General features: G+C 47.4%; 1 protein-coding gene across 6 annotated transcripts in view; it reads right to left on the reverse strand.

The window, feature by feature from the left end:
• The window catches only part of LOC119382861 (ecdysone-induced protein 74EF), a 266,794-nt gene that overhangs the window by 208,539 nt on the left and 44,534 nt on the right, over window positions 1–13,721 (reverse strand). For 4 of the 6 annotated variants that reach the window (XM_037650744.2, XM_037650748.2, XM_037650747.2 and 1 more), the window contains exon 2: window positions 9,720–9,880. The exons of the other annotated variants lie outside the window; for them this stretch is intronic. The gene's annotated coding sequence lies outside the window, so the exon portion shown is untranslated. The remainder of the gene's footprint in view (window positions 1–9,719; window positions 9,881–13,721) is intronic. 6 annotated transcript variants of the gene reach the window in all.

Raw genomic sequence — 13,721 nt, forward strand, 5'->3', positions numbered from 1 at the left:
AAGAAGCTTCTGAAAATAACGTAATGTCAAAAACAAAAAAAAAGAAAAACGCTGGCGGCGTAGTTCCCCAAGAGGAGTTGTCGTGAAGTGTGCGCGAACATTTAATGTAGTGATGAAGAGGCACAGTAACAAGTGCGGTACTTTATTACATTGTTGTAACAGCAGACAGCCGAAATTATAGCCATCGTTTGCGCAACATTAGCCAATGCCCGGAGTGTAGATGCGGTAGGCCTCACACAAACTCTACGTAATAACACCAATCCGTTATTTTCATTCTCCTGTGCTGCCCTCTGCCGTTTTGGTAGGGTTTTGGTTGGGGGCGGGGCAACCGGTATCGCCAGAACGAAAGCCTCCGAGATCAAGAGGCGTTTCGCGACTTTTCCGCTAGGGGAAGGGCGCATGCGCTGAGGCATCGCGAAAAAAAAAGGCGGATTAACGTTGCAGCGTATGTTACGTTTACATTATAGTGTTATTGGATAGGTCGTATGTTCTAATAATTGTTGGGGTTTTATGTCTCAAAACCATGATATGATTATGAGGGACGCCGTTGTAGAGGGCTCCGGAAATTTTGACTGTCTGGTGTTCTTTAAGTGTCTAGCCACGGAATGGTAACGTGGAAAACGCCGTGAAACATTTAATCAGAATTTTTCTATCTGCGGCGAATATGAAGTCTTATACACACTTGACAACACATACTGCAAACAGTGAGCACGAGAGCTGTTCGTGTTCGAGCCGCATGCGGGCACTCCGCGCGCATGCTCCGCGGCTCTACATGGGTAACTGGCAGCCGCGAAGGCAGCGCCACTTCTCACCGTGAAACTCCTTTAACCTCGTAGGCAACACAGAACAGAGCGGGAATAGATTATAATATACATACTCTAACTTTGAGGACCTTTGAGGACCAATTATGGGGCGCATGACAGCATCAGACTACGTACAGCAAAGTGACCGTCTTCATAATCCTGCTTCAAGGCTCTTCCGCTAGGCTGCGCGACATACCGGTTTTTGTTACTTTTAAGCACGAATTAAAAATATAAATCCTACTCACAACGCCAAAAGTATGCTTGAATCTATCACTATATTTCATGGTCTTTTCATTTCTACCAGGATCTAATCACACGTTCTGTGCAGTTGTGGGTCTCTTTAACGTGAACTTAAATCGAAGTGCATGGACCTCTATCATTTCGCCTCCGTCGAAACGCGCGGCCTGTGCTTGACCGCGACCTTCGGTCAGCGGTCAAGCACAGGTTGTATGTACTAATTTCGCATACTACAGAACTCTCTATGTTTTAACTCCTTTCCTTTTTTTCTTTTTCTTTTTTTTTTGTTGACATGTTTATGTCGGAAAAAAAACTTCAGAAACAGTTCTTCGGTGAGTTTTAGTGCAAAATCAGTTTTATCATACCTGTGATAGTTTGCGGATGTCAGCAAACAACACGAGGCTTCAGACGAACCCAGTGGAGCCTAGAAACGGCCTAGCAACGCCTAACGCGGATATCTAATGTGCTTTCGCACAATGCTACGCTGCTTGGCAGAGTCAAACCGTCTCTCAGTTTTTTACCGACCGAATAACTGTTCCAGAATCCCTGGTTTGGTTTATAATAGTGGTTCCCACTAATGTCTAAAATGGCATGCTTGACTGGCAATAGCGTGGCGCGTGAGAAAGTTAATGCGTTTCCCAAAATTAAAATGTTAGATTGGAAGTATAATAAGGCGCTTCCGCGGTCAAGCTCTCACGCCAGTATTTTCTGTCTGCTGTCGCGCTAATGAATACGTGATCGGTTAATACCGTTGTCATTTAATCTGCGGACGTATTCGCTGACCGCGGGCAACGCTTTCCACATCCAAGCGCAGGGTGACGAAATAGACAACGTCACGAAATCAGACGTGGCGTCTAAAATAGCGCGCTCTCCGCCTCACGTTATATCCTAAACAAGTCACTGTACTGTACACAATTATTTCTGACACGGCTTTAGGATGGCGTATTGCGGAAACGCCTGCATGTTTACCGCATCGAAGTGTAAACTCAATTATAGCACGCAGCAAAGGGACACACGTGCTATCTTTTTTTATTTGTACGTTCATCTAAGGGGCGTGTCCTTTCGTTCGTTTCTGCGTCCTTCCCGTCAGCTGACGAATCACGAGTAGATTAGCTTATACCATGGAGTCAGCATCCGTGGCGCGGTCCTCACGTTAATTGCGTAGAGAGAAAAACGCTTACGTCGAGTGATGCAATAGCATATGACTTTACAGTGACCGTAATGTATATTTGGTTATGATTTTTTGTTGTTGTTGGGGTCGCTCGAATGTCGTAATCACACCGTGATCGTAATTAACCCAACCAGACAGGCAATTCTGTATAACGCAACTTTCTTCCGCATTTTCACTCTCGACAGCATGTTTATCGTGTTTCAAGCGAAGCTTGTTAATAACTCGCGAAAATCTGTGGCGTCGTACAGGCGAAAACCGGCGCCGGTGAGCGTACAGAAATGGGGCCCTCGAAGGTATACGCCGGTCGCATGCGTATTTGTAAGCGCTCTCTCGATCGTGCGCTTCTCGGCGATCAGCCGTTTCTGAAATGACAATCTGACCTATTATCGAGGTGACTTGTCATTTCAAGTTGCCTGAATACGAACGCATGAGCGTCGTTGTTGCCAGTAGCAACTGAAGTGTTGAGCTGCTAAGCATTGTGGGTGAAGGTCAAATTCCCGGCATGGAGGAAGGAAACAGTTAGGAGCAGCGCTTAAAGTCTCCCTTCATAGGAAAGCGGGGGTGGTCCAGAGGGCGGCAACCTATATACATACATACACACATACATACAGCCCTTCCTTAAGAAATGGAAGGGTGGGGGGGGGGGGGGGGCGAGCCCCCTCACTTTAAGCCCTGGTTAGGTTTTTGCGCTGTTAGTAACATTAGGAGGGAGCATTTTTTCGATGGAGGCGAAAATGTTTGAGGCCCGTGTACTTAGATTTAGGTGCACGTTAAAGAACCCCAGGTGGTCGAAATTTCCGGAATCCTCCACTACGGCGTCTCTCATAATCATATCGTGGTTTTGGGACGTTAAGCCCCGGATATTATTATAGGAGGGAGCATTGCGCAGTACGTTAGAAAGAAAGAAAGAGAGAGAGAGAAAAAAAGGAAAGAAAGAAAAGTAGCACGTCAGGCACGCAGGCTCAATGCTTCGCTTGCCCATGCACTTTCCCCAATAGGGGAAAGGCTTTTGAATTTTTGTTGCTTACTACGGCGTGCCTCGTAATCATATCGTGTTTTTTGGCACGTAAAACCCTGGATATTATTATTAAAGCGGAATTCCCGTGGTTTTACGCAACCAACGCAAGCAATACTTTTTATCAGCGTTTACGTTTCAACAAACGCCATCGGTTTTTCAACGCGCGTTGCTCGTCGCGCATCACGACACATAAATTCGCGCCGTCGAAGTGTCGAAAGTGGCGAGAAAAAAAAAAGAGAAAGAAAAAACACGACTAACGCTGGACTTGGCACTTCCGCGCCTCTCCCGTTCCGGTCTGTCGAGCAGCGACGACGTGCACGTTCTTTCGCCGCACACCTTTGCTAGTTTGTAGTAGTAAACTGCAGCGCTCTATGCATACAGCGTGCTCGAGTCTCGCTAGAGTACGCGTTAAGATTTCTTTAGTTCTTATGAGCTAAGGGGCTGGTTACATGCTTGCCGAGCGTTATTATACGTGAAACTAACCTCACGCCGCTGCGTTCGTGATTTGTAGTCTCATCAAGTCGGTACACGCCCTCTTAGAATGGAGCGTTTTCTCAGGCCACTGTGCGGCCTGCGTGCCAGGCCCTTGACATGCAGTGCGCGCTCATCGTGATATTAGACGAGGCTACCGTCGTTGTAATCGGCCTCATTAGCGCAATATCACGACGTGTATAGATTTATTCTTACTTGTTGCCGGGCCACTGGTTTCGCAGCATGTACTTTCAACGTTGACTGCTTCTGACTCGCGCGATGGTTCGTTTGTTTATTTTTTTGCTGTCTGATTCGGCCTCGTTTGAAATGTTAAAGTTATGCTGAAACGAACAACATACGACACCGCTCATATGGACGAGAAACGGCGTATTCAGCAGCGTGGTAGAATAGATCCACCCGAAGCTGGCAAGCAAGCGACTCTACCATGAAATGATCTGTGCAGCGAATGAAAGGTTGTTAACAGTCTGCGGCCTTTAGAACGAAGTTATCTATATAAAGAAATACTGTGAATGCCCCGAGCACTTTCTTGTACAGGCTTCTGAGTGTATATCGTGGTTCAGTGAGCCGATATGCAGTACTGATTGATTGATTGATTGATTGATTGATTGATTGATTGATTGATTGATTGATTGATTGATTGATTGATTGATTGATTGATTGATTGATTGATTCGCTTGCCTTGACGATTAAGTGCTAACGACGTTCACGGATTCGTGGCTTCAACTTCTGTAGCACTATCGCATGCGCAGAAATATAAAAGCACTTAGATTCTATGCGTCCTTCACTTAGTTAACTATACGTTTATGCAGAACTCTGCGCTCACTTTCGAGACGCTTGGTTCTAGTAGACTAATTGGTTCTAATAAGTATTGTACTGAAACTGCGGTGCAGGAGACAGGCCTATTTCTTTTAACAGCAACATAATTTAACTAAAATAATTCAAACTGGTCTAGCCATTCCGTCCATCTAACTGCCATTGACGTCACGTCGCGATCGTGTCGTCATCGTCAGCTAGGCCACGTTCTCTTTCTAGCTTCGCCCTTGGGACATGGCGAACAAATCGAAACTCTGAGCCCTACCGGCATCGGGAATCAATACTCGGGAACCCCTCCGGCCACGAGTAATCGGGAGCCCGACGAGGCCAACACTTAGCTCTGTGGATAGTCAGATAGATGGATGAATATATACCAGCGTCCTCTTTGACACGATATGGTGATGGATGGCCCATTAATATCGTCGCTTTTACCCTCGCTTTATATTTTTTTTTCGCCTTTTCTCTCTCTGCAGCACCCATGGCAAGGGTTCAGAAATCACTGATCCTGAATGAAATTTTGCTGTTTTATAACATATTCGTAACAATTCGTACTTTTGCACCAACGGTCGTGTCTCTTACTATTCTACTTCGCAGATTCAATGATACCCTGTGCGGGATTACTACATGGGCGTCATGCGGCAATTCGTGCGGAGTTTCATGCGGCATGCGGACTCCGGAAAGTGGCGACTCGTGCGCGCACTTACTTTCAAGGCTAAAAAAGGAAATACTGTGCAACAGACGAAAACGGGGCGAAGATGATGGCGAAATAAATTGTTATTGGTATATTTAGGAGGATAATTTATTATTTTAAGGAGAGGTAAAGATATATGTGAGCCAGTACGTTATATTCTACCACAATTTGCGAAGTGTCGTAAGACACTTCGCTAAGTGTGACAGAATATAACAGAATTTGCGAAGCAGGTCGTAAGAGGGTAATAAAGTGTGATCGTGAGGAAAGGAAGGAGAAAGACGTACGCAGTAGAACGCGTATAAGTACAACGAAATGACCCGTGTAAAGAAAGAATGATTCATTTCATGCCAGCTATATCTTGAACGTTACGGTGCGCGAACTTTACAGCGAGATGGCCCGGCATAACTAAGTAATGTACTTTGAAGATGCCAACCGACACCCAAGGTGCCCTTGTTTGAAAGGTGCACCTTTGAAGATGCATCTTTCCAACAAGGGCACCTTGGGTACCGCCAGAATCCCCAGTAGGCTGTTGTAAATGTGCGTGACACTCTCGCCCCAGAATGCACTGCCGAGGCAGTGACGTTGTACTCCCGTGCAGCACTCCAGAAAGGAGGTTTTTCCCTCTCTCCGATTGAAGGGTCCGTACAGGTATACTACTATTAAACGATTCCATTCCCAGTGCCACCATGCACCCACCGGTTTTTCCAGCGGGCCTGGCCTAACCCCGGCCTGGCACTCAGTTTAGTGGGTATACTCATTGCTCGAGAAGGTGGCGTCTCCTTTCCCCCATCTTCCTTCACTCCCCTCCCCCGAACGACGCTGAGTCGTTCACGCTTGTGGGTTGCAGGAATATGCGTCTTCCTTATATTCAAACCAGTATACGGTGTACGATAAACCACGCAACACAGCAGTTTCCCCTCGTAAGATGACGGTATGCGCTGCGAAAGCCTGCCGCTGCTGCGGTTCTCTAGCATTGCTGAACTCGGCCCTGGTACTCAAAGGGACACCAAAGTAAAAAACGATGTTTCTCATATTAGTAAATCACTTTTTCACAATTCCAAGATCACCACGCTTGCCACGAGAAGGTGCTTGATAAGCGAGAAAACGGGAAAAAGAAAATGCGGGTGGCGATGCCCCTTTGAAATTCCCACACCAAACGTCGTGACGTCATAGATTTTGACTGCACCTACTAGGTCCTACGTAGTTCCTAATCAGTAAAAATTACGTACATTGTCCTCTGAGGGGGCCACAGATTAAACATACCAAGTTTCAGAAAATTTCGCAGTCAATGTCGCCAAAATACGAAATATGCCTAGGGAATCCATGACAGCACGTGCGGCGATTTCGGCGCGAAATTTAAAAATGAAACATTGGCCTTGATTTTCTCCTCCATTAATAAATCTATGATGGTGAAATTAACGACGTTAGAGTTCTCAGAGTACAATGTATCAATCTAAACCGATTCATCGTTTCACTTTAGCGTCCCATTAAAGCAAAGCAGCACGCGAACACCGGGCTTCGGCGACGACAGCGAAGTAGTCGCGCAGTGGCTGCATCGCGCGCGTTGTGGCCGGCTATCTGGCCGCGAGTGGTGAACTTGGCGGCCCGCAGCGGTGTGGTTGGCAGTGGGCTGCCCCCGTCCTTCTCCGCCTCCTCGCCCGGCAACCGTCCGGCAGTCCCGATCTGGGTCAGTTTCGGCCAGTGACCCCCACCCCGCGCTCCACTCTCGGCCCCTCCTCAGCACACCGGTGAGGCCACCGCCACGCTCTCCGGAGCAGCGGCAGCAAGCAAATGTGCATGTGCTGCTGAGTCGAGGCTGAGCAGCGCGAAAGTACTACTCGCCATCGCGGCACTTCCTAGAAGGAGCTCTCCCGCAATTGGATGCGTCCTTTTCCGAAGGGAAAGGGAGCGCTCCGCGCATGAGCGCGCTCCTGTCTCGCTCGGTGACGACGCCGCCGCCGTGCCACCCTCGTTTCGCCTTTTGATGCAACTTCGTATTGTTGTTTTCGTTTCGATGTCGTGGAATTTTTAGGGCCCAGTCCGAGCGCGTTTTGCCCTCACAGGTGATCTCGATTGAGGAAAGAGAAGAGGAGGCGGCGAACCTTGACGAAAGAGACGAGCAGGCGGACGATCGCTATAACGAAACGTAGATGAGGAGGGCTCGCTCACGATTATATGCAGTCTCTTTATTTTTCCTTTCTCTCTCTCTCTCTCTTTTTTAATTTCTCACTCGCACGTCGAAACAAATACGCATCTGCGCTATTTCCTTATTCAACGTTATTCACACACCACAAAGTCTCCTGAAGGGAACCAGAGCAACATTATGGTTATTTCATTGGGCTCGTAGCGCAGCCTCTGTGACATCTCGGACGACCGCGTGAGCGACGACAAAAGTATATAGTCTCCGTGCACGCAAATGCGCCGACGACTTTCTACCGCGCTCACCTCGTAAACCAGGCATCTAAAAAGGCCGATCCAGGCGAGATGTCTGCAAAGCTAGGTTTGTATCATTAAAAAAGCGTGCGTGTCACCACCGCGAACGAAAGGGTGCAGTGAGTGCAGGTCGTGGTGCACCAGGCTGCACCCATTCGCACAGAAGTTCAAGGGTGCACTGCGCCGCAGCGGCACCATTTCTTGTCACCTTACCTTATTGCACCCCGAGCAATCAGGGAGTGTCGGCAAGGAGCGCCGATGTAGCTCGGAGAGTCGATGTCACACGTGCAGAAGGTACAGAAGGTGCTAGTAGGCTTGGTTTAATCGAATGAATCTTCTGAACATTACCGTACTCACATTGCTGCACGATGATCCTTCGATACGGCCGCATTCCCAATGCACGCGCTCTATGCTAGTTAACCGCGTACAGAACACAGAAATTAAGAACCGGCCTCGATATTATGCCTCGTCGACACTGAGAATGAATGAATGAATGAATAGATAGATAGATAGATAGATAGATAGATAGATAGATAGATAGATAGATAGATAGATAGATAGATAGATAGATAGATAGATAGATAGATAGATAGATAGATAGATAGATAGATAGATAGATAGATAGATAGATAGATAGATAGATAGATAGATAGATAGATAGATAGATAGATAGATAGATAGATAGATAGATAGATAGATAGATAGATAGATAGATAGATAGATAGATAGATAGATAGATATGCGAAGAACACAGCGAGACAATTCCCAATCGAGGCGTGTTCGTCAACCTGGATATTCGTATACGGGATGGATATTTACACACCTTTGGGGTTTTCGAGCAAACAGAAAATTTTGGTTTGTCCGTAGACGTCTTGCCGTTTACGTTTTTACGGTCTTCCGGAGCAGTTGGAGGCGGTGGCAGCGCTGGTAGCGAAATGTTGTGGCGTTTTGTCCAACTATATTGTAAATATTTTCAGTCGCGTCGATGTTCTCGTCAAAACGGAATAATGAAAGTACTGCGTGTTGATTATCTAACTGGTAATGATTTACACCCGCCGTTAAGAAAAGCGTGTTAATTCAATCACTGTAATATTGGCTTTGCGTGTCTCTAGCCAGGTTCTGCAATACCAGGTGTCGCTACCAGCGCTGCTCACCACGAATCTTCTCGAACATCAATACTCCACCCAATAATGCTTACTCATTCTCATGACGTCACGCACCCCACTAGTTTCAGACAACGTTCAAAGATCTATAGCGTTGGTTTCAGATAGTTGACTTTATCATGCAGACACACGTCGTTGTCGCTGGTTTTAGGCCGTAAATTTGAACGTCCCGGTAAACTTCGTCAGCGATTTTGATATAGTTGCTCCGCCAAACGCAATGTTTTAGGGACAAACGACGAACCTTTAGCTCTCAGTATAGTATTTGGATTAGCCGAGATAAAGTACTTACGGTTCGAGCGGAAACAAGCTAGCGCGACTGTGCGAAGGGCAGACGCGCCGCGGTGCTGTGGGCGGGCTGTCTCATGTCTCGCGTTGGTGTCACGCAGGTACCACGTTTGATACACACAAGCCGAGCAGGCTGCGCGTTTGGAACGCCAGCGCTTACTTGCCCGTGAACGCTAGCGTCGCCGAAGAGCCAATCCGTCCGTCCGAGCCAGCAAAGCGACAGCGAAACGCCAGCGTCGGGAGTTAGACGCGCCGCGCTCGGAGCAGCAAACAGTAGAAAAACAGCAGAAAGGAGACCATATAGAACAGAAAATAAGATGATCGCAAAACAAATCGGATAATTACAAGAAAAGAACAGAAAAGTATAGAAAATATCATATTATCACACGAAAATAACAGAAAAGAGCAGATAAACACAAGAAAAGAACAGAAAATAGCAGATAAACACAAGGGAAACACAGGCGAATCAATGCTCCGCAGTTCGCGCAGCTTTGACTTGGGGTGGAAGTGGCTTCGAATTTTTTCTTAGGTTCTAACCGGGACAAACTGAAATTCTCTGCGTAGCACTCTGACGAATGAACTACGCAGCGGGATTCCGATGGGGGCGGCTCACCGTGCGCGCTGTACAAGAGGGGGTGAGGAGTCAACGACGACGTGGCGGCTTAGCGATGTCCGGTACTCGGGTCCCTGAGCGAGCAGCCGCCCCGGAAAGTCCCGCTGGACGACCGCACGCGCCGGCCATTGCTATGCAGCACGCCGACCGGGGCAGGCAACCTGTGCATGAGGGGGCGCCACACTCGCATCAGCGCGGTGCCACTGACAAAAACCTATTGACAGCTTGCAACGTGATGTCATGGACGCAGGTTCTGACGTACTGGTACTTCAGCATGGCGGCTTTGAGGAAGCCAAAGGCAGCATATAATCCCATGACGGCCGGTTAACCTGCTTCATTGTGTAACGACGTCACTGGAACGTTACTGGCCTTTGTGCAATAATAACGAAAGAACCTGTATGCAATGAGCTGATAACATTAACGTCACATCACGAGCTTCGCGTCCTGCCATGTCGGTCCTCCAACATGGTGGTTTCAGTGACGCCAGTGCAAGCCGTCTATACACGCAGAGGAATTCCAAGCTTCGCGAATAGCGCAGTCACTTTACCGCATACGCAATGGGATGAGAAGACACACACACACACACACACACACACACACACACACACACACACACACACACACGCATGCAAGCACGCGCGCACGGGATCAGACAACACCCCGACCTGACATCTTTATTTTTAGGGGCGAAGCTCCTTGAAGCGGCACCCGTTCGTCCCTCGTAGTCGTAGTGCGTAACCAGTCGTAACGCTAGTACCAGATCTTGACCTCCAAGGTGGTGCCGGTGGGAGATTTTTCCTGTGCGTTGTTGAACAATAAAAAATTCGCAGCGTGCGCGTTAACTAAAAGCCGAATTCTTCTGTCTCTCATTCCCATTAGCAGTCATTGTTTACCTCCAAGGTAGTGCCTGGTGAGATTTCTCCTGTGCGTGATTAAACAATAAAAATTTTGTTCAAAACGCCGTTGATTGGTGAAATAAACCAACGAAAGACGCCAGATGTTTTCTAAAAGCAAAACGAAAGAACGCCAGATGTTTCTAAAGCAAAACTAAAGGACGCCAGCTGCTTAACGAAAGACGCCAGATGTTTCCTAAAGCAGTGGTTTTCTAAACAATGAAAATTCACAGCGTACATGTAAAATTAAAGTGAGCTGCAAGTCGTCATAACTCATCGAACCTTTAGTATAAACGCGCCCGATCTCACATCGGTGATGATGTACTGGGCAGAATTCACGGAAGATTCACGGTTTACCGATGAACCTCCGCAGCTTCGCCCACTCATCATCATTCACTCCGTGGATATGCTGTGATTTTTTTTTCCTCTGTCCTCTTTACCACTGTGCAGGGTAGCAAACCAGTTACTAGTACCGGAAAGACCTCCGTGCTTTTCTTTTTCATCTCTCTATCTCTCTCTTTCTTGCGTCTATCTAAGAGCGAGCGCACTGCCTTGGCAACTTGCAACCGGCGTCGAGAAACCGACACTATGAAAGCGAACTCGCGTTCACGCTCTGTGCGCCTTGCCTTAGCTGCCGAGTGAATCGCCATGGCCGTCTCAAGGTTTGACGTTACAGAATCGCCCAATATGCATAACCATTTCCCCGTAGAAAATTCAATCGTGGGGCATCGCTCTCGTAACAAAAAGACAAACAGGACAAGAGCACTGATAGTTACGGCACCGAAGCGGCAGCCTTCCTTCCTTCCTTCCTTCCTTCCCTCCTTCCTTCCTTACCCTTCATGCTCGTCCCTGACGCGTTTGTTCCGTATGTAATCGTGGAGGTAAGAGGACCGTCAATAAAGCGGCCTTTGTGCGGAAGTTTCTGCCGCTTCCTTAACGTGCTCTCGAAGTAGTAGTTACGACATTGAAGCGAGTTCTTCCTTGCGTGTGCACGCGTTGCGACGGCTGCCCCGTAATCGCACACGGACAGGTAACGGGACCGCCAGGAAAGTAGCGGCCCTTTTGTGACGGAAGTTTCCGACGTTTCCTTTTAACGCGTTTCTCGACGCCTGTCCTCCGCGTCGTATACTTTCGCTTTGTTTTTCCTCTCGCTATATTTCTTTTTCCTGCTGCACTCCTTTATTTCCCGGCTTACACAAGAACGCAATACATTATAGCTTATATTAAAATGTTCCGCCATAAAAAAATTGGCAAAGGATAAAAAACACCGTTCGTGGAAGGCACACTTCAAGCATTGCTTTCTTTTGCCGTTCGCTCTAAATTCGCCTTTTTCATTTTTCTGTGCTGAGCTCTACCGTTTTGGTAGGGTTTTGGCTAGCCGAGACAACCGGTATCACCAGAACGAAAGCCTCCGAGATAAAGGGGCATTTTACGACGTTTCCGCTAGGGGAAGGGTGCATGCGCCATGGCATCGTGAAAAAGGCTGATTGTGAATATATATCGGAATTTTACTACTGCTACTAATTTAGTAGTAATAGTAGTAGTAGTAGTAGTAGTAGTAGTAGTAGTAGTAGTATTAGTAGTAGTATACAACTACTAAACAGGACACACTTTTCTATTTTTTCTCGTTATCTTTATGTCATCGGATTTTCTGACGCAAAAGAGATAATGACCATTTACGCCAAATGTAAGGTGACACAGTGCCTCACACTTCGTGAGTGTGTGCGTGTCACGGCTATACGGCAAACACACTGCCTTCATTGTCTTGCCTTTCTTTATTTATGCATGGAATGCTTTTAGCTCCCGTTGTCGACGGCCTTCAAGTGACCTTGAGCCAAAAGCCACAGCCGTCATCCGGGCATCACACGAGAACATACGGACATCGTTGCGGGAACAAAAAGACATAATCCGGACAACCATGTAGTCAAACGTTAAGAATATGCGGTCTCTAGCTCCCAGCCCTTTGCACAGGATTGCATTACATACGTTAGCTATTGTGCAAACAAGTTACAAAAAATATTGCTTCCGAGTTCTTCTTAATGTTTGTTCCCAATGGAACTGAAACTTAGTACGCTGAAGTTTTATTTGTCATCTAAAATAGCGACGCTCCAAAGGCAAATACAGGGCGCCATACATTTGACTGTCATCTATTGTCGACGGGACAGGGTTGCCTGTGCGCTTTCCAACGCCAGCGGTCCGCGAGTTTCGCGGCGCCGGTTTTACGCCGCCTCCTTCGAAAGATGGCGCCACGCTACGTGACCACGCCGGCAGCGTCTGGCGCGGCACGGACGGTTTTTGGCCGAGACGAGACTTGCAGCGGGGTTCAGTTCGAAAAAAGTTCATTCCGGCTCAGTAAGCTTCCAGGCCTGCGTCGCGTTGTGGCCGCATATTTGGATTGTGGTTAGTATCATCTCCAACCAATCTGCTTTGCCGGTTGCCATTTCTTGCTTACATCTACTCCCGATTACGGGAGAGCCAGCATTTTTCTTTTCGCTGTTCATGCGCGTCTCTCGCAGCTAACACCAGTGCCTCCTCTTAGAGGAGGCGCTGGTAGCACACTCCTCCTAATTGTCAGGAATTGGGGACATTTGTATGTGGCGCCATCTCTCGGCGGCAGCAACGGCGTCCTGAATTAACTAAATGGGAAATAGGCGAAAAACGAAATCATATCTCTTGAAAAAGCCTAGTTATCAAAAACGACTCCAGGTTCTATACAACAGAGACCTACTGGAACATTTTGGTAAAATTGCAGTATCAATCACACTACAAAGCGTGTGGTTTCCAGGACAATTGAACACCGCCCATAAGAAACACATGGGCACCATTGTAAAATATTAGACTCTCTGGGAAGCCACACGGTTTGTAGTGCGACACTGTAATTTTAACAGAATGTTCAAATAAGTCTGTACTGTATAGAACCGGGATAATTAGCTTTTTTCGTCAGATATGATTTTTTTTCTCGCCCATTTCCCATTCTGTTACGGCAGGCCACTGTTGTCACCGACGAGAGATGGCGCTACGTGCACATGTCCCCTAGAGTCACTGGAAAATTTTTCCAGTGACTCTAATGTCCCCAAACCCTGGTCATGTGCACATTCGCCGCTTTGGC

Source organism: Rhipicephalus sanguineus, chromosome 2 (genome assembly GCF_013339695.2).
Source record: "Rhipicephalus sanguineus isolate Rsan-2018 chromosome 2, BIME_Rsan_1.4, whole genome shotgun sequence".
Lineage (NCBI taxonomy): Eukaryota > Metazoa > Arthropoda > Arachnida > Ixodida > Ixodidae > Rhipicephalus > Rhipicephalus sanguineus.